At 39.9% G+C, this 22,768-nt stretch overlaps 1 protein-coding gene across 4 annotated transcripts in view; it reads right to left on the reverse strand.

The window, feature by feature from the left end:
- The window catches only part of UNC13B (unc-13 homolog B), a 236,655-nt gene that overhangs the window by 109,369 nt on the left and 104,518 nt on the right, over nt 1-22,768 (reverse strand). The window lies entirely within an intron of this gene.

The raw sequence follows: 22,768 nt of genomic DNA on the forward strand, positions 1-22,768 counted from the left end.
TTTTTTCTTATTAACTAAAAAGACCACACTTACAAATCATCGCTGTGCTTGGAAAGGGAGCTCAACCTAAGAGTGCTTTGTAGCCTGTTTTACAGAGAGGAAGTTGTATCTGACACCATACCCTTACGTGTATGATTAACAGGGTTCCACGTGTCCTTTCTTGACAAGTTCCTATTTGGCTCACTATGAGGAAAAGGAATGTTCGCCATCCCAAAATGGAGATACTTTTAGCAGAAAATGAACTCATGTCAGTAATTTTAAAATATGATCTTGGCCAGGCATGGTGTCTCACTCCTGTAATCCCAGCACTTTGGGAGGCCGAGGCGGGTGGATCACCTGAGGTCAGGAGTTCAAGACCAGCCTGGACAACATGGTGGGACCCCATCCCTATAAAAATACAAAAATTAGCCGGACATGATGGCAGGTGCCTGTAAATCCTAGCTACTAGGGAGGCTGAGGCGGAAGAATTGCTTGAACCCAGCGGGTGGAGGTTGCAAAGAGCCAAGATCATGCCATTGCACTCCAGCCTGGGCGACAGAGCAAGGCTCTGTCTCAAAAAAGAAAAAAAAAAAAAAAAAAAGATAATCTAGTAGCAATGTGGGCAGTGGAAACCTCCTGAAGACCGCAAGGTTAGGCTTTTACAATTGCTCAGGCAGGGGATAAGGACCCGCATCTATACCGTGGAAACAGAAAAGAGTTAATGAACTAGAAAAAGAAAATTCCAGACAGAATTGTAAAACATGGGGCCATATTGAAGATAATAGGGAAATGACCCCTTGGCTTCTGTTAGACAATTTGGTAGATACGAATTCCACTAAAAGAGACAGAGCACAAACATGTAGGTTTTATAGGTAAGGAAGAAAATCTGAGCATTGGACTCTTGATAACATTTGTGGGTACAGATGGGAGACGGGTAAGATGATCTTATGAACCTTTCCTATTTGAGTTTATGGTTACATGTGAACATAAAAAAGGAGAGGAGAGGGATTAGAACTCCAGGAGGAAAAATATCAACATGAGAAAGAAGCTAATGTTCAAATGGTCAGGAACAATTATTAGTAATTTTTTTTTGTTTTTGTTTTTTTTTTTTTTTTTGAGACGGAGTCTCGCTCTGTCGCCCAGGCTGGAGTGCAGTGTCGCAATCTCGGCTCACTGCAAGCTCCGCCTCCCGGGTTCACGCCATTCTCCTGCCTCAGCCTCTCTGAGTAGCTGGGACTACAGGCGCCCGCCACCACGCCCGGCTAATTTTTTGTATTTTTAGTAGAGACAGGGTTTCACCGTGGTCTCGATCTCCTGACCTCGTGATCCACCCGCCTCAGCCTCCCAAAGTGCTGGGATTACAAGCGTGAGCCACCGCGCCCGGCCAGTAATATTTGACATTTGGAGCAAGTAGTCCACTGACCAGGGCAGGAGTAGCAAAGCTTGAAAACAAAAGCAAACAAGAGGGATGCAAAGCATTCTGCTTACAAAGCATTCTGATGACATATTAGGAAAAAGAGACTTTGGAAGCACTGGGTTTAGCCCTTGATGCATCTGTTGTTCTGAAGACAAGAAAAATAGGACCCAGAGACAAAACCATATGCCACTCAGACTTAATTCTTTCTGAACCCACAGAAAGAGCAAGTCTGTAGGTCAGTGCTGGACTATTCATGCATACAGATGAGGGGGCAGAGGCAACAAAGGAGACAAAACCAGAGGCCTACTAAACTCTGGCAGGAAAAGTATTAGCACATAACCCAGAGAAACAAGATTCAGTCTCCAAGGAGGCAACTGCGACAGACAATCCTATCACTTTTGAGGCCAGAGAGTGCAGCTCAGCCAGAGTTAGAAGCCCACGACCCAAATCCACAGGTTTTACTTTCTCCCTGCATGTGACCTATTACTCCTAAATAATACTCTGCTTTTTGTTTATTTTGCTAGGCTAAACGGAGATACTCTACAACTTTACCAAAGGCTAACAACATTTCTACACTAAAGAAATAAAGGGCAAATATTAAGAAACAAAGCATCCATGGAAAGAAGAGGTTGGAAGTAGAAGAGAATATGAAAAGCAGGAGAGGGTAAGAGAGAGAAAATACTAAGGAATAAAGTAAGACAAAGGAGAGAAACAGAAAAAAGTAGTGAGAGGTAATCACCTCCAGTTTTCCTAAAAAGTAAACCTCCTGGCACCAAGCCTGATTAGAAATGAAAAAGGGAAATTCAGGAAAATGTGTAACACTTCAATTTGAATTAAATAACCGTGTTTTTAATGTGTCACTGACGATCTCTTACTGACTCCACAATCTACCCCACAGCAGCATGTCGGCTAGACAAGAAAAGCCCGGGCTTTACAGAGAGAAACTGAGTGCAGATTTGGTTGGCTCAGCCTAAGAAGGAACTAGAGAGCTAGTTTGAGGGTAAAAGTTTAAAAGCCCCTGGTAAAATCTATTTGAAAGATGGAAAATTAAAAGGCTGGGAACACTTATTCACTCAAATATTTACTGAGTGCCTACACATCCAAGGCTAAACAACACAGAAGACTCAGAATATAGAGTCAGTCTAATAGGAGACAGAATATATAGATACAAATATTGAATTGCTATACAAGGCAGTTAGCACAAACCAAGTGCTATGAGTTAAAAGTAAAATCACTTCCTGATAGGGTAACTAAGGAAGCTTTAAGGAGGAGATGGCTTTGAAGAACTGGTTCGTTTTTAATAGGCGAAGATCGGAGGCAGAAGGGAAACATCTTCTAGAATTTGGATAAAAGCAGTGGCACGATTAAAGGCCCAGTGGTAGGAAAGGCTATATATTTTTGAGAAACCATTTTGTAGTTCATTTGATAGGTAAATAAAAAGACATAGAGGAAATAATGGCAAATTAAAAACCTGCAAAAGGCTGGGAAGGTCATCTAACCAGGGGCAAACAAAGATGGGCCTCCGAGCACACAGCAGGCACTCAAACAAAATCCAGTGAAATACAGAAAAATGAGGCCCTCTAGTATGTGGTATTCCTCGATTGAGTCCTGGATTGGTCTTTAAATCCACAGCATACCTATTAATAGAACTTCAGCAACCAAAGAAAGGAAAGAAAATTCATTCACATTTTTTTCATGGCTTAGTTGCTTTTTCTACTTGAAAACCTTAACTTACCTAAGCTCTGTTAACCCGTTTATGCCTGAGGTTGCAATTTATGCTTGAGGTCACCTACTGCTTGGCGATGACCTTGAGCAGTAGGATTTAAATAACTCCCACATGCTTAGGGTTCCAATAATGGAACACTAGGCATAAATGGGTCAAGCTGCTTTTGAGTACTTTCCTAATAGCAGAAATACTCAGGATTCAAATCACAGAAAGCACAGACTTCATGAGAAATTCCAGTGACAGGACAAACTTTGGCCCCTCTTAGTACCTACTGGATACCTAATCACTGAGACTCAACCAGATCCCGTGAGATGGGTAACACAACCAGTAATGTCAGCCTAGGGCTACATGTTTTGCCACAAAGAACTGGCTGCCCATTCTCTAAGCTCTAGAACAAAGGTGGCCTTAGCTGGGCTGCTCCAGGGAAAGCCAAGCCATGTCCTCAGCCTCTTGTTTCCTTAACAAAAGCAGGTTTTTGGCTGAAATGGCATTCACAATTTGCTAGACCAATAAACTCAAGACAGCAGTCTGTTCTGCATATCCTCCTAGTCAAGAAAATCAGCCAAATCAGAATGCACACCAATTACCTTGACTCTAGTTCATCCTAGAATGAGCCTTCCTCCTTCTGGTCACTGCACTCCTTAGCCAAAGGGACCAAAGGAGAAGGCTACACTAGGGGGCTGATGCTACTACTTGCCTCTGGGGAATAAAAATTAGGAGATCTTGTCAGGATTATGACTGGGACTTTGGTTTGAAATTTGTAACACACATAAACACACACAAAGTCATCAAGAAACCAGCCTGAAAGGATATAACATTCCACCACAGGTCATTGTCTCCTGAGATTTAAGTAGGAGAAGAGAGGGAAATGGAAGTCTATGCATGAATATCCAGCTTCACAGTTCAGAGGGAGTATGTACTTTGGGGGTAAGATCAAGAAAATGATAAGGAATTTCAATTCTTACGTACTCTGTTGTTCTCCCCAGCCCAAATAGGTCCAGTGACCTAAGAAAACCACAAAGAAGCAGCAGATAATTTTTGAAAATACTTTTTTGAAGGAATTCAAAAGTCATTTCCCCATCCCAGCAATTATTATGTGCCTTACCTTACTTGAGCCTACCTCACTTGTATTCTACTAACTTTACATAACATACAGAGTTTCTGCCTTCTACCAAATGTGAGACAAATCTACAAAGTATTCTTGTTCTCTGCCTTTCACTATAAAGACTAACAACAATCCAAAAAACCCACAAAACAACAACAACAAAAAATTACTTCTTCCATATTGTTTTAAGCCCCCTTCTGGTCTAGGTCTCTCTCAGAACATCATCATTTAGGAGGTCATATGTCTTTCCTTTGTCAAAATAAGAAAAATTAGATCTCTATCTCTAAGAGACCCTTCCGTGTCTCTGTGTTCACCAAACCTGAGCCTATCACAATAAATCTACGAGGGCCGGGCGCAGTGGCTCACGCTTGTAATCCCAGCACTTTGGGAGGCCGAGGTGGGTGGATCACGAGGTCAGGAGATCGAGACCACGGTGAAACCCCGTCTCTACTAAAAAAATACAAAAAATTAGCCGGGCATGGTGGCGGGCGCCTGTAGTCCCAGCTACTCGGAGAGGCTGAGGCAGGATAATGGCGTGAACCCGGGAGGCAGAGCTTGCAGTGAGCCGAGATTGCGACACTACACTCCAGCCTGGGCGACAGAGCGAGACTCCGTCTCAAAAAAAATAAATAAATAAATAAAATAAAATAAAAAATAAATCTATGAGAAGCTAAGCCCTGATACCATGGGTAAGGGAGTTAATTCCCTTGTCTGGGAGCGAAGATATTCAATTTTGCTGCTCTCTACTGAAAGTTAAAAGGTCAAAGAATGGTAATGTTTATCTCTTAAGAAATTAATATTCTAATTAAGCTCCCAGACAAGAGAATTACTCCCTTACCCATGGTATCAGGGCTTAGCTTCTCATAGATTTATTGTGATAGGCTCAGGTTTGGTGAACGCAGAGACAAGGAAGGGTCTCTTAGAGACAGAGATCTAATTTTTCTTATTTTGACAAAGGAAAGACATATGAGCTCCTAAATGATGATGTTCTGAGAGAGACCTAGACTAGAAGGGGGCTTAAAACAATATGTAATAAACCACTCTAGCCTATTGGGTCCTTAAAGAGAGCCACTTCTTCTGAATTACCTATAAATTTTTAATAAAATCCACTAAAACACAGAAGCTTTGAAGGACAGGAGAAAACTGAAAATATTTTTTATTCATTTTTCAAAATCAAAAATCCACTATTAATTAAGTCCTATCCCACACCCGAATTGAATTTCAGGAAACTAATTGTGATAAAGAAATCATTAAAAATAGGCCTTTAATCTCAAGAAACAAGAAGTAAATAGCTTCATAATTAAGAATATGGGTTTTTTATTTTTTGAGACAGAGTCTCACTCTGTCACCCACGCTGGAGTGCAGTGACACGATCTCGGCTCACTGAAACCTCTGTCCCCAGGTTCAAGCGATTCTCATGCCTCAGCCTCCCAAGAAGCTGGGATTACAGGTGCCCACCAACACACCTGGCTAATTTTTGTATTTTCAGTAGAGAGAGAGTTTCACCATGTTGGCCAGGCTGGCCTCGAACTCCTAACCTCCAGTGATCCACCTGCCTCAGCCTCCCAAAGTGCTGGGATTACAGGAGTGAGCCACCACGCTCAGCCAAGAATATGGGTTTTAAAGTCAACGTTCAGTTCTTCTGGCTCTGCGATTTACTAGCTATATGATCTTGAGAAAGTTATTATAGATATTTCCTCATCTGTAATATGAGAATAATAACACAAGTGTCACTGGGTTATTGTAAAGATCATACAGGAAAAAATATGTAAAATGCTAGGCACAGTCCCCGGAAGATGGTGAGCAACTAGCATTTGTTGTTATTTTGTCATGTTGCCAGGCTTTTGCTTGCCTTACAGGGTCCTAATAAATAAGAAGCAGAAAAAAAACACAACTCCTAGAATTGCACCCTCTGACAGTCCCAAGGTCTGCTAAGGAATCTTCAATGTGGGGTCCAAAAGGCCCTCAAACTGGTTCCGAACATGTGACTCCCTTGAAAGTCTACAGTAAGACTTGAAATTCTAGGAACATCATATGATGCCAACCCAGGCTGTTTTCAGTACTTGAGCTAATCCTTAATCCTGGGCATACGGGACTACTAATCAATCACAGACTTTAATTTAGTGATACCTTGACAGCCAGTTTTCTTCCTATACACTTACTTTATTCCAACCACCCATGTCTCTTCTTCTCACCTCTCAGAAAGGATATGTTGGCTTAGTGTGCCATTTTTAAATTGTAATAATTTATTTCACTTTCTAACTATGGGGGGAGAGGAGGCAAAAAAAAAAATTCTCCTATAGAACAGTTGCCATAGCAACTCTGCCAGAGGGTAATTACTTCATTTCTTTTAAAAAGAAAATGGAAAAAAAAATAATCACAGAGAACCTCAGAATATGTCTATCAACCTAGATTGCTCCAGGCAAGTGACAATGCTGTTTCTCACCACAACTGTGAGCCCAAAGAAGCCTTTCTCTGCAGGACACTGCCCCTCATCTTTGAGCACTCCACAGCACTCCACAGCAGCTTCTTATACATAAAAGTTCTCAGTAAATATCTACTGTACTAATAAATTGAATGAATAATCTGATCCCATCTACTGGGCCCATCTCTATGCATGAAAACACAAGTCATGTTCTCTCACAAGCCAGCTCCATATTCTCACCACTTTAGCTCAGAACCATCATAAGATAAATTACACCAGTTTAAATAAGCAAGTTTCCTTCCCTACCGCAAAAATGCATTAAAACACATAACTAGCCAGCACAACAATTACTGAGGATAGTTAGGTTTTGCTAGGCATTAGTACTGAGAAAAGGAAGGGGAAAATGTCCCAGGAAAAGGAAATTATGCATGCAAAGGCATGTTCAGTGAGCTGAAAATAGTTCCAGAATATCTAGAGTGAGAGGCTACAGAGTTATGAAAGAACCTAATGACTATGGGTCTTAGGTAATGTTTAGAAATTAAGTAATATTAAGGATTTGGAATTACCTGGAGGGCAACACAGCTATCAGAGCTTTTAAGAGGGGAAAGACAGGATCAGATTTGCCATTTTAGAAAGAGAACAGTGGAACAGTGTGGCCAATGGTGGTTGGTTGGGTAGAAAGGACTGGTGATTCATAGGGAGGAGGTGTCAGGGAGGCTCATAAGGAGAATGGTGCACTCATCTGCTGACAGCCTGGACTAGGGAAGTGGCAGAGTGGGTAGAGAGAAGGGGATAGATTCATAAGATATTCTGGAGGGAAAATCAATAGCGTTTAATGAGTAAATAAAATGTGGAAAGTGAGAAGAACAAGGATTAAATAATATTGCTTAGGTTTTTGGCTTGAGCTACTGGATGAACGTGACATCATTCACCAAGAAAAGAATACAACACGGGGGCAGGCTGAAGGAGATGATTAATTCAGGGTTAGGTATACTGACTCTGAGATATCTATGGAACATCTCAAATGAACATGGCCAGTAGACAGCTAGATATATGGGTGTGGAGCTCAGGAAAGAGATGTGGAACAGACTTGGAAGTTTTCAGACTATATGTTCCAATAAGGGCAGGGATTTTTCTGCTTTGTTTTGCTGTATCCTCAGCACCTGATAATGCATGGCACAATGTAAAAGTTCAACAAATATTTACAAATGAGTATAAATAAAAATGCAAGTAAATAAAAACACTAAGGCAGAGTGCAGGCCAAGAAAAAAGACTATATGAAGCAGGGGAACCCTAAGGAACAATCACATTTAAAAAGCAGACAGAAATTTTAAAAAGAAGAAGAAAAACAGAAAGAGAAGGAGGAGGAGGAAGAGAAACAATTGACAATCCAAAGCGTCAGTGAGGCTATGGAGCAACTGGAACTCTCATACATTGTTAGCGAGAATGCACAGTGAAGTCGGGCATGGTGGCTCTTGCCTGTAATCCCAGCAATTTGGGAGGTTGAGGTGGGCAGATCACCTGAGGTCAGGAGTTCGAGACTAGCTTGGCCAACATGGTGAAACCTGTCTCTACTAAAAATACAAAAATTAGCCAGGCATGGTGATGGGCACCTGTAAACCCAGCTATTTGGGAGACTGAGGCAGGAGAATCACTTGAACCCAGGAGCTGGTGGTTGCAGTGAGCCGAGATCATGCCAATGCACTCCAGCCTAGGCAACAGAGTAAGACTCCAACTCAAAAAAAAAAAAAAAAGAAAGAAAGAAAGAAAGAAAAAAAAAGAAAGAAAGAAAGAAAGAAAGAAAGAAAGAAAGAAAAAGAAATGAAACTAACTCCAAAGGAAAGATAATTTATGATAACTTATAACAAGTTCAAAAACAGGTAAAACCAAAAAGTTAGCTGGGCATGGTGGTGCATTCCTGTGGTCCCAGCTACAGGGGAGGCTGAGGCAGGACAACTCACAGAATTCAAGGAAACATTTTACTTATGTTTACCCATCTATGGTAGAGGATATTACAAAGGACATCGTTGAACAGCCACATGAAGAAATACACAGAACAAGGCCTGGGTCCTGGGCACAGGAGCTTCTGCCCTATGGATTTGGGATGCACCACCCTCGCAGCACACGGATGTGTTTGCCAACACAGAGGCTCCGAAAATCCATAGTTTTGGGATTTTTATGGAGGCTTTATCATACAGGCACAATCGATTATTATAAGTAGTATTAGTGGTATTATGTTTGGTAGAAACAGCATCTCATTATGTTGCCCAGGCTGGTCTCAAGCTTCTGGAGTCATCCTCCTGCTTCAGCCTCCCAAAGTGCTGGGATTACAGACAGGAGCCACTGTGCCTGACCTGGCATGATCCATTATTAACTCAATCTCCAGTTCCTCTCCCTTTCCTGAAGGAAAGGGAATGGGGCTAAAATTTCCAGGCTTCTTGGGAGGCCAAGATGGGTGGATCATTTGAGGTCAAGAGTTCAAGACCAGCCTGGCCAACGTGGTGAAACCTCTTCTCTACTAAAAATACAAAAATTAGCCAAGCATGGTGGCAGGCACCTGTAATCCCAGCTACTTGGGAGGCTAAGGCAGGAGAATCGCTTGAACTTGGGAGGTGGAGGTTGCAGTGAGCCGAGATCACAACCACTGCACTCCAGCCTGGGTGACAGAGTGAGACTCCATCTCAAAAAAAAAAAAAAAAAGTTCCAAGCTTCCAAACATGGCTTAGTCTTTCTGATAACTGGCTCCTATGTGGAAGCCCATCAAGAGTCCCTCATTAGAACAACAGACATTCCTAGTATCCATAAAATTCTAAGGGATTAGGAGCTCTGTGTCAGGAACCAGGGACAAAGACCAAAATATATGTTACTTATTATAAAATCACAGTATCACAGCCCCCAGTGGTAATGGCATTGTATTTACAATCTTAAAAATTCTCTAGAGATATGGGAGTATAGCAAGTACACCTCATGTCCAAAACCACCAAACTCCCAATACTTTGAAATCAGAAACCACAGGACCATTCTTAAAATTCCTCTTTACTTTATTTCTCATGTCCAATCAGTCAACAAACTTAGTAGTCAATTCTGCTGAAATCTCCTTCGTCTTGTGCTCTCCTTGAAGATTTAACTGTCCTTATCAAGAAACTTATTACCTTATGAATTATTAGAGATTACAGAATTATTCTGAATTATTACAGATATTTGACTGGACTTTTAAAAAATTTGTTTTTAGAAACCGGGTCTTGCCCTGTCACCCATGCTGGAATGCAGTGACAATCATGGCTCATTGCGGCCTCAACCAATCCTCCTACCCTAGCCTCCTGAGAAGCTGGGACTACAGGCACGTGCCATCACACTTGACTAATTTTTGTACTTTCTGTAGAGATGGGGTCTCACCATGTTGCCCAGGCTGTCTCGAACTCCCGAGCTCAAGCAATCCACCTGCCTCAGGCTCCCAAAGTGCTGGGATTACAGGAGTGAACCATGTGCCTGGCCATCTTTTAATTTTAATAATTACTTGAGGCTCTTGTTTAGAATGTAAATTTTAAATTCTACTCACAGAGATTCTAAGTCAAAGGGCTTTTTAACAAGAAACTTGGTGACTCTCATGCCAATGATTCTTGAATTACATTGCGAAAAACACAGCTATAGAATTTCCTATATGAAAAAGCCACAGTCTCTCAGACAGAAGAATAATACTCTTGTGCTAATGGAGGAAGAAGGCAGCCAGATCCACTATCCTACTGAGCCTGAAGAAAAGTTCAATGTCATCATACAGTGAAAAAACTCTAACAGTTCTAAGACGAAAGTAGATCCTCTTTCCTAGAAGGTAAACCTCTGCACTTATCCCCATCCCCTAGGCTGGCTGACTAGGCTATAGCAACACACTCACAGCTTCTGCACATTTTATCTTGTTTCTAGTGGAAAATGTAAGAAATCAGAAATAGTCACATTAAAAAGTAAGGTCTATAATTATCAAACGAAACACTCCCAGGCAACTGTTATACCACCCATTAGTAGTCCAGTACTGGCTAATTTTTCCATGACATTAAAATGGTGGAATACTTAAACATCAGACTCCATGTGAACAGCCATCTGTCTAGGCAATGACAGGAACTCACCTATCAACTACTAAATTGTAGTAATTACCAGGTATCTCATAAGGACCATAAACTCAAACACTAGAAATTATTCTCTTCCCTTTTTCTAGACAGTTGATTAGCTAAGTACTGTAGAACTTCTCTTTCTATGGAAAACAGTAGTAAAGAACCTATAATTAAGGAAAACACTTCAAATCTAACATAGGAGAATAACAAAAAGAAAAACTATTCACCAACCTTACTTGTGATATAGATAGAAAAATCCAAAATGAAATACAAGCAAATCAAGCCTAGCATTATAGTAAAAGAATAATTCACCATAACCAAGTAGGTTATATTTTAGAAAGGCAAAGATGATTTATTAATAGAAACTGATTAATGCATTCATTATATTAATAAGTCAAAGAAAAATACCCATGAATAATTGGTTAAGTACTATTAAGGCATTTTGAAATGTTCAACATCCACTAATATTTTTAAATATGAAAGCTCTTCTGAAGTATAAGATAGAGAAAAATACACAAATCATAACTGTACTGCTCAACGTTTTTGTTTTTTTGGGTTTTTTTGAGACAGAGTCTTGCTCTGTCAACCAGGCTGGAGTGCAGTGACATGATCTCAGCTCACTGTAATCTCTGCCTCCCGGGATCAGGCGATTCTCCTGCCTCAGCCTCCCAGGTAGCTGAACTACAGGCCCATGCCACCACGCCTGGCTAATTTTTGTATTTTTAGTAGAGACGGGATTTCACCATGTTGGCCAGGCTGGTCTCAAACTCCTAACCTCAAGTGATCCCCTGGCCTCGGCCTCCCAAAGTTCTGGGATTACAGGTGTGAAACACCACGCCCAGCCTGTACTGCTCAATGAATACTGTGAACACACTCAGGTAACCAGCACACAGATCAAGAAACAGCATTCCCAGCACCCAGCAAAACTCTTCCTACTTCTTTTCAGTAGCAATCAGCTTTTGAACTAGCTGTTCACGCTGCCTATCACACTCTTTCCCCAGAGAGCCACATGTTAATTCCCTCACTTATTTCAACTCTATTGAAATGTCACCTTCTCATGTGGCCAATACTCAGAATTTTATTTAAAATTGCAACTCAACTCCAATTCTAGCATTACCAACTGCTTTTCACTCTTTTATTGGTCTACTCTCTAACATCCTATATTATTTCCTTATTATGTTAATTGTCTATCTCTTCCCACCCAGGATCTTTGTTTTGCTCTCTGATATATCCCAAACACCTAGAACAAAACCTGGAATGTAAGTGTCAAAAAAATGTTTGTAGAAGAAAGTAACAAAAGGAAAAGAGGGGAGGGGGAGAGGGGGGGTGGGGGGCACGGTGTTGTTGAGTGGGCCAGTGAGGCTAAATGTGCAAATAAGTACCAGCAGCAGAAATATAAATAGGTAAAATATTTTTATACAATTTGACAGTTTCTAACAAAATTGTAAATGTATATATTCTTTAACCCAATGATTCCACTTATAGAAATGCATTTATTCAACTAATATTTATTGGTCAAAGGTAGTATGGACACACAGATAAGCATATTAATAAATCGAAGGAAAATACCTATGAACAATGGGTATACTCATGAAATGTACGGCCTAAAGAAGGAAACAAATATTAATCAAATAATCACATGAACTGAGTAAGTGCCGCAGAGGAAAGATACATACTATGTAATAGAGGATGGGAGATTCATTTGAACATGTTTACAAAAAAATGTGTATAAAGTTGCTCACTATAGTATTGCGTTTTAGCAGCAAAAACTGGGGAACAATCCAAATGTCTACAAATCGGGGAAAAAATTTTAAATTATAGTATATTCAAACTATGGAATATGTCTGGCATCAATATCATCAATCTTCTATGTGCAACTACAATTTACAGGAAATACAAAGGACAGAAGAGTGTGTTAAGCTAAACTTATGGGAATGTTTTGAGCAAAATCCGGAATGTAAATAACTCTGTAAGTCAAACAAAACCATATAGTCAAATGGCCTGATTTCTTCAATAAACAAATTGTAAAAAAAAAAAAAAAAAAAAAAAAGTAAGAGATGGAGGGGGAACCCATAGAATAAAAAATAATTGTAAGACATGGTCAGGCATGATGGCTCACACCTGTAATCCCATCACTTTGGGAGGCTGAAGCAGGCAGGTCACCTGAGGTCAGGAGTTTGAGACCAGCCTGGCCAACATGGTGAAATCCCATCTCTACTAAAAATACAAAAAAAATTAGCCGGGTGTGGTGGCATGTGCCTGTAGTCCTAGCTACTCAGGAGGCTAAAGCAGGAGAATCTCTTGATCCCAGGAGGTAGAGGTTGCAGTGAGCTGAGATCACAGCCACTGCACTCCAGCCTGGGTGACAGAGTGAGACTATCCCAAAAACAAAACAAAACAAACAAACAAAAAAAACATTGTAAGACATATCAAAAAGAGAAAACAAGAAAACAAGCAAAAATAAACTCTAGTGTTAAAAGATACATACTTGGGTGATAACATATAAAAAACAAGAAGGGAGTAATTATTATAAAAGTTGGGATAGTAGGTACTTCTAAGGAAGAGGGGGTTGTAATTGGGAAGAGGCATATGGAGGCTTTCTGGGGTGGTTGGCAAAGGTCTATCTTTTGCCTACCTTATATTAAGACATTTAAACATTTGTTTTATAAAGTTGTCTGTATATCTGTGTTATATTCTACCATTAAAAAGATTTTTAATGCAGCAAACTGCTCACATCACTATAATCACGGCTATCTAATTGTTTCACTCCTCTGCATAAAGTCATCAAAGGATCCCCCTTTCCTTCAAGATAAAATATAAACAGCTTGCTATGGCATTCAAGCCCTTTGTGTATGAGTTCTCTGTGTCTCTCTGGGCTCATCTGACCCTTCCCCACTCTTATTCCCCCCCGTGAAGCCATCAAGAATTTTCAACTTGCAGTACCCCAAGGTACCTTAAGTCATGCTTTTTCATCTTAGTGTCCTGGTACTATGAACTCTTTTCTCCTTCTTCACTTAACTGTCTGCTACTCATCCTTTAAGACTCAATTTATGCCAAGGATCTGGGGAGAGGTAGAAATGAATAGGTAAACTACAGAAGATTTTTAGGGCAGTGAAACTATTCTATACTATAAGGGTGGATATGTGTCATTACACATTTGTCAAAATCCATAGAATGTACAACACAAACAGAGAACCACAATGTAAACTATAGACTTTGTGTGAGATACTATTTCCTCTGGGAAGCAGTTCCTAACCATCCCAAATTTGTATTACATTTTCTTTCTCTGTATTCCTTGAATATCAAGTACGTACTTTCCCATTCACTTATCAAATGGTACTACTTATGTTTCTTCCTCTCTGGACTTGAGCTCCCTGAGGTCAGGGACTTTCATCCCTCTCTCTTTTTTTTTTTTTTTTTGAGACAGTCTCTCACTCCCAGGCTCGAGTGCAGTGGTGTGATCTCAGCTCACTGCAACATCTGCCCCTAGGGTTCAAGCAATTCTTCTACCTCTGCCTCTTGAGTAGCTGCGATTACAGGAGCGCACCACCATGCCCAGCTAATTTTTTTTTTTTTTTTTTTTTGAGATGGAGTCTTGCTCTGCCACCAGGCTAGAGTGCAGTGGTGTGATCTCAGCTCACCACAACCTCCGTCTCCCAGGTTCAAGCAATTCCCCTGCCTCAGCCTCCTGAGTAGCTGCGACTACAGGTGCAAGCCACCATGCCCAGCTAATTTTTTGTATTTTTTAGCAGAGAGAGGGTTTCACCATGTTGGTCAGGATGGTCTCGATCTCCTGACCTCGTGATCCACTCGCCTGGGCCTCCCAATGAAACCTATAACAAGAAGCCATCAGATGGCCATGCTTTTATGGTAATAACTGACCTTTATGCATATACAACACACACTGTACTCAGCATAGACACTTAAGTGTTGCTAGCAAATGAAACTTTGATACATTAACCTGACATTTTTAACATGGTTAATTGTGTGTAATTGTAATTGAACATAAATTATAATAAGTTGATGTAATGACTGCAATTAACCACCTCGAATTTCTTTTTAGAGGAAGGCAGGATAGAAATAAATAAATGAGTCAGAAGACTATAATTAACATTATTTTTATCAGCCAAACCATATTGTAATAGCTTCTCTCTTTTCTTTTTAGTTTGCCAGCACCTATAATTAGCATCAATATCAGCTGCTTCCACTGATACCACATATCTAGTGTAAAACTCATCACCCACCCTTACGCACAGTCCTAGACCCATTGCACTGCCCTACCACTAAAATAATACTCCCTGTGCACTCACTCTAAGGAGTCCATAACTAGTATATTTTCATGTCTCTCAGAGTCTTAGTCCTAGACTGGAGGTACCAGAAGCTATACCCTGTCTGATCCTTTACTCCCCACTCCCCAATGGGATAAGGTAATAGGGAAAAGAATGTTCCAGCCAGTAAGAGATTCCTTGACGAGGACTTGGGGAGTGGGGTGAGGTGGAGTATGTTACCTTTTGAACCCTTTCTTCCTACTTTTCGTTTATCCTACTATGAACAAGCTCTCCTTTCAGACTGTACATTGCAAATAACTTCTTCAAAAGTCATCTCTAAACTCATCTTTTCTAGAATGCCTTCCTGAACAAACTTTATGCCATTCTCAACCATTTGCTTCTTCTGTCACCTCAGCACTTTCTTCTCTACTTCCACAATATTATTATTGAAAATGAAATCAAAGGATTACCTAAAATTAACATGTAAGCAGAAAGACAGAAGTTAAACCAGAGGAAGAACTTTGACCAGGACACTAAACAAAAGGCCCAGTTATCAAGACCTCTTTTTGGGGAATCAGAAAACCAGAGGGCTCAGATGGTAGAGGAGAAAAAGACAGGCTAAGTAGGCAAGCAGAAAGGAGACTCAGTGAATCATGGCACAGGAATTGTTTGCCTATGGCTATCCTCAGTGTGCCATCTCTGCAATATAATTTTGTAGGAAGGGTGACTATTCCTAAAAGCTAAGGGAAGGTGAAGCACTCTCATACTTTGTAAGTGGGAATATAAATAGTACAGCCTCCATAGTGGGCAATTTTGTAATATATTTCAAAATTCAAATGCATTGTTAAATGTACAATGCTTTGGCCCAGCAATCCCACTTTTAGCTATTCATCCAACAGAGATATTCACACATGTATAAAATTATGTATGTAAAATATCAATTTCAGTATTGTAACTGCAAATACTGGAAGCAACTTAAATGTACATTAATAGCAATTCTAATCCTAGTATATACCCAAAAGAATTGAAAACAGCTATTCAAATACTTGTACACTATTGTTCATACCAGCACTATTCATAATAGCCAAAAGTGGCTTAAAAAAACCCATATTTCATCAACTATGAATGGATAAACAAAATACGGTATATCTGTACAATGAATTAGTATTCAGCCATAAGATGGGATAAAGGACTGATACATGCCACAATGGTGAATGGACCTCAAAAACATTATGCTGCTAAATAAACCAGTCACAAAAGGTCTAATACTATATGATTCCATTTATGTGAAATATCGAGAATGGGTAAATCCATAGAGACAGAAAGTAGATCAGTGGCTGCCAGGGGTGAGGGGTGGAGAGAATGGAGAGTGACAGTTTAATGGGTATGAGGTCTCCTTTGAGGGGGATAAAAATGTTTTGGAACTAGACAGGTAATGGTTCTACAACTTATGAATGTACTAAATGTCACTAAATTATATATTTAAAATGGTTTATTTTATGCTACATGAATTTCACCTCAATTTTTAAAATGTCCATTATTATGAGCCTGTTCCCTACATGTAGTCATACATATTATATGATAAAAAGCAAGACACTAAACACAGTCCATAGCATACCACCATTCGTGGGGGTGGGGGAATATACATTTATATGTTTGTGAATGCATAAACTCTTTCTAGAGAAATCCACAGTAAATGGCAGTAGTGGTTACCTCTGGGTAGAAACTGTATGGCTAAAGGACAGGGTACAGAAAAAAAGCTGTTTTTCATAGCATACATTTTTATATTGAATTTTGTACCTTATGCACATGTTTCCTTTCAAAAACTAAAATAAAATGGGGAAAATATCCTACTTATAAGATAAACAAGAATCAGCTACCTACGGAACTCCAGAATGATTAGGATGCTTTCATGCAAGAGCCAATACAGGAGGCTCAGAAAAAAAAAAGTGGCAAAAAGGTAGAAGAAAGGTGGCAAAAGAAGTATATGACCTGGGGACCTATGCCTTCTGGGATTTTAAAAATGAGAAGGAGAAATACAGGACATGGAAGAAGTGGATGAATCTGCAGAGTGGAGGCCAGCTGGTCATGCATCCTATTTTCCTGCAGAGCATGTGGTCCTGGGTAAATAAGTAAAAAGTAATCATAAGGCTCTTCTGCTTCCAGTGTTCACAGAAACAGGTCTTCCGTCACAGCAACAAAATTTTAGCCACCAAAATTTTAAGTGGCTCAAAACTTTCAATTCTACGACACATTTAAACAGACAGAAGGTGATAGATGATAATGAGGACTCTACGTATCTGGAGTAAAAGAAAGAAAAGGCTCTCAAAGAAATGAATCTGTCAAACTGGGCGAGCCCTGTACATCTTGGCTTTTTGAAGGCCAACAACAGGGGAATTCATTCCTCTGGCAGATTAGCAAGCACAGCTATGACATCACTGTACTCTAAGCCAGTGTGTCCTGCATCTTTGTAATCCTCTCCTCATTCTTTTCATTTATACTACCGTGAACAATCTCTCATTTCAATGAACACATCTCAATTAGTTCTTTCAAAAGTAATTTCTAAACATATGTTTCTGGAAAGCCTTCTTGAACAAACTTTATGCCATTCTTAACAATTTAGTTATTCCTTTGCCACCTCGGGACTTTCCTTCTTTCCATGGTATTACTGTGTACCCGTTGAGGGTACTTCCCATGGTATTACTGTGTACACAATGTGAATATGTAATTATAAATTACACACTCAAGTTGCTGTCTTTGTATATTTACCTCTTCGGACTTGAGTCTAGGTTGTGATTCAGATCTTTTGATTGTTTTTGCATTCTCCCATTAATTCTTTCCTAGCCTCTGCAAATATACTCCCTGGTTTACATAGCTACTCACTAAGAACAAGAACCCCCCCAAGAAAATATAAAAGCCTTTGCAAAGGAGAAAATGAAAAGCTCTATAATGGATAAGCTCCTTTGTACTTAAGGGCTCTGGATTTCTTTTCTGTAATGCTGAAGTCTCAAAGCTTCACGGGAAAAATTAGGAAAAGGATGACAGTTCTCTGTCTGGCATCTGCTTCAATGTCATTTCTACTAGGGATACCCATGAGCATTCTAATGCTTATAAATTACCTTACAATATAGCCAACAAAGCTTTAGTTATTGCCAAACTCATGTCTCAGTTGCCTGAATATGAGTCTAGTAGTCACAATTACAGAAGCTTCCTAGCAATCTACAAGCTCTGGAGAAAGTAAATTTCCAACCCAAAGAAAAAGGATGCCATCTTCCAGAAAATACTGCAAATTACACTCTCTTTCAATGATCATTGTTTTTTTCTCCTTTTTTTTTTTCCTCTAAAGGCTAAATTGTCTTTCCCTAAAACCCAGATGGGATGAGGTTCCTCAGGGGCAAACAACCAAGCATCACTTCCTGAGTACCTAACATATCAGATAGCAAAACTAAGAAACCAAAGACTACATCCCTTCCCTTGCAATTCACCAGTCCCACATGAGGGAAAACACTGTCACTCAAGGAGCATGATAAATCTAAGAAAAAGTTCTGAGTACATTACTAAACTATACTAAAGGATAATGATGAGTGGTAGGCTAATGAGTATTAGTTTCATTATTATGCTCTAAAACTTGTATTTTACATTTATTCTTTCGTAATTCAGACAAAAAGAACAATTTGGCCTTTGTGGGAGGGAAAACAATTATCACTGAAAGATACTGCATAGTTAAATTTTTGACTCATTTTTTAAAAATAAAAATTAAAATGTTGGGGGAATATACACGAAACTGTGAAGACTAGTTATCCAGGAGTGGAATAGAGGGGGAAATTGAAGAGTACTTTCACTTTCTATATTACACATTTCTGAACCATTTAAAGACTTTTATAATACACATGTTACGTATTTCTATTCTTTACAAAGTTTAAAATAAGAAAGGGACTCAGTATGTTGGAAGAGGAAAAAAATAACTCTTCACAACACCACAAAAAGTGACCACCAGGAATTCAAAATTAGTGAGGAAACTAACATATTCTATGGACATAAACTGCAGAAGTTCTTGACCCAGGAATAAATGTGTGAAAGTCATTCTAGGAGGGTGAGTGCAGACAGAGGAAACATTTCTATTATATTCAAGGCCAGGATTTTGGGAAACAGATCTTTGCTATGGAAAGCAACGGGGAAAATAAAATAAACCATCTATTCCCTATGCCTTTTTTTTTTTTTTTTTTGAGACAGGCTCTCACTCTGTCACCCAGGCTGGCATGCAGTGGCATAATCTTGGCTCACTGCAGTCTCATCTTCCTGGGCTGAAGTGATCTTCCTGCTTCAGCCTCCCGAGTAGCTGGGACTACAGGCACACACCACCACACCAGGCAAATTTTTGTATTTTTTGTAGAGATAGGGTTTCATCATGTTGCTCAGGCTGGTCTCGAACTCCTGAGCTCAAACAACCTGCCCACTTCAGCCTCCCAAAGTGCTGGGATTACAGGCACAAGACATTGCACCTAGCCCCTGTGGCTTTTAAATAAATCCTTAGAACATAGTGAGAACCCAAAAAGGACACTGATCAAGAAGTATTCAAATCTCAACTATAAGTTAGCTGTGGACATTTTATTGTAGTATTTGGTACTCTAAAACCAATTCAGGCCGGGCACAGTGGCTCACTGTAATCCCAGCACTTTGGGAGGCCGAGACAGGCAGATCATTTGATGTCAGGAGTTCAAGACTAGCCTAGTCAACATCGTGAAATGCTGTCTCTATTAAAACTACAAAAATTAGCCAGGTGTGGTTGCGGGCGCCTGTAATCCCAGCTACTCGGGAGGTTGAGGAAGGGGAATCACTTGAACCCAGGAGGCGGAGGTCACAGTGAGCCGAGATCACACCACTACACACCAACCTGGACAACAAAGTGAGATTCCATCTCAGAATAAATGAATGAATGAATGAATGAGTAAATAAAACCAATTCAAAGGATGGAAAGAATAATCAAAAGGTCTCTCTGATGTATATACCTGTATATTCAAACAGCAGTAAAACGTCTCAAATGATTCACAAGAAAATGCTAACGATGATTACCTCTGGGAAGAAGACCCAAGTGGCTGGGGAATAGGAACAGAAGGAAGACCTTTTACTATACTCCCTTTAATATTTTAAAACTCCTATACCAAGTATATTACCTACTCAATAAATGAATTAATTTTAATTAAAGCAAAGGGCAGTAGCCACATAAGAAAAGCACATGTTTCTGAATGGCAAATTATATCCCATGAGATTTTTGCCATCACAGGGTGGTGGTACAGCGGAAAGAACACAGACATTTGAGTCAAGCCGACCAAAGTTTTAACCCTAGTTTACCCATTTCCTAGAAACGAGTGATGCAGAAAAAGATAACTGGTTGGGAGACTTGGGAGAAAAAAAAACTCTGAGCTGCTCTTCACAATACCATGCAAAGTGGCCATCAAGAATTCATAACTTTATCCAGCCAAGGTAAAGAAAACAAGGAAAAAGAATTCAAAACTAACAAGAAAACCAATACATTCTACAACTTTAAATCACAAATGACTTTGAGAGTGAAGAATTTTAACCTAGAGGACACTGAACAAAACGCTCCAAACCCATGATATCTATTGAAGTATGATTTCACAGTATGACAAAAAATTATTGGGAAAGTTATGGAGCTGGACATCTCTTTTATGGGGGAGCACTGCAACTTGGATGCAGCCAAAGGCCAGCTGGTGTAGGGACTAAATAGCCCACTCACAGGGCCCTGAATTTAAGTGACTAGAATACATATTATATTACGGCTTCAAGAAGTGGATACATTTATAATTAAACCCAAGGTAGCAATGTCCCAGAGGAACCTGGGCATCAGGAGAGAGTTCAATAATCTCTCAGGTCTCCCAGGATTATCTTTGGCATTTGTCCCCCAAATTTCATTGTGGGGCATTCTTTATGAAGGCTGTCAGAAGTCCTAGCAGGCCATGTTAATGTCTTCAAAGGGCCTGCCACAGAATAGGAACATGTCATTACAAGGGGATACAGAGGACAGATTTTTCTGAGTTCTGTCCCTTCAAAATTCAATTATGGTGAGAGATTCTGGTTCTCTTTAAGGCATTATTAGGAACATGGATTAATCTACTATACGCTCTCGACTCTGTAAGACATGCAAATTCTTGACTGGGTGCGGTGGCTCACACCTGTAATCCCAGCAGTTTGGGAGGCTAAGGCAGAGGATAGCTTGAGGCCAGGAGTTTGAGACCAGCCTGGGCAACATAGTGAGACCCCCATTTCTACAAAAAAAAAGAAAAGAAAAAAAGAATGCTAGTACTAGTTGAGAGTGCAAGGCCACAAAGCTCTCTAAGAGATATATCTCCTGATAGGCAGGGGTTATCAGTATGGTGGCTACTGTCATATGGAAAATAAGTAATACAGATACAGATTTCTAGCCAGGCTTTTTTTTACTTGGAGCTGTGCGAGGTAGTTAGGTCTGATGGTCAGGAAGCACTAGATCCTGTCAAGATGGTGTCCTCTGGCATGAAATGGTGGAGTGATAGTCCCATACTCTACATGATCAAGCTTTGACACAGTAATTGCCATTTGGGTCAGCCCCCTCTGGCTGTGGTGGGTCCAGAATAAAAGAAAGGTATCCTGGACCAAAAACGAGTGGACAACATTTCCTGTTTTACTTAAAGTCCATAAGACCCAACTAGAAAAGCAAGTCCTAGCCTCCATTGAGAGGCGGCCAACACAGCCTACAGGCCTAAAGCTAGTCTTGTTTCTGGTAGGTGTGAAAATGAGACTAAGAGAAGCACTGGCAGTACCTGCCTAGAGTTTTGTTTGTGGTTGATTTTAGTTGGGGATTATACCATCATCACTTGTAGAGTAGACAGGAACCTGATCTTCCAAGTGGGGAATACCTAGTTACATATACAGAATGACCCATTTCTCTGCCTCCCCTAACAGGCAGAATATTAGAAATAAGACAGGTAATAGAGTGGCAGTGAACAGTTTTAGATGGAGACCAAGAATAATAAGAGGCTATAAGAGGAGTATTTGAATATGGTGCACACTGGGAATATGTATCAGGTCTAATGGCTGAAAAGTAGTGGAAAGCATTGAAAACCTACTGCTTCCCATCTAAGAATCAACAAATATCAATGCAATGGACACTAGGACCAGGACATTTGACAATGAGAGTTGAAAATGAGGAAGGTAAGTAATTTTATTAAACATGCCTCTTTTGGATATGCTGGTAAAAGAAATTCTTTTGAAGTTTGTGCTGATCAAATAATTTGTCACAACCCAGCAACTAAGTAGTATACTACTGACAATGCTTCTGAATGTTTGGTCACTTGTTATTCATGATGTGACTCACATCCAACTGTTCTGAACTGATTCATTCTTCAAGAAAATTTTTAAACAGTATGTTGGGTTATGCCCTGTTTTACTAATTTAAAAGAGTGATTCATACTCAGGACATTTTGGTTTATGATTTGTATAGATCACTAATTATATAGGCAATACTGTAACAAAACCAGTGAAACAAACCCGTAATAGATAACCAGAAAAATCTCTTTGAAACTCCAAGGTGGGCTATATCTCAAGCAAAAGTTCAAACTATCTTTTAGATCATAATACATATAGAAATAACATAGACCCCAGAAGCTTTTTGTTTCAGACATGGTAAGTGGTTAAGGGAGGCTTTAGGGATATCATTAATAAAAGGTACACCGCAACTCTAAAAG

The sequence above is a fragment of the Nomascus leucogenys genome, chromosome 8, assembly GCF_006542625.1.
Source record: "Nomascus leucogenys isolate Asia chromosome 8, Asia_NLE_v1, whole genome shotgun sequence".
Taxonomy (NCBI): domain Eukaryota; kingdom Metazoa; phylum Chordata; class Mammalia; order Primates; family Hylobatidae; genus Nomascus; species Nomascus leucogenys.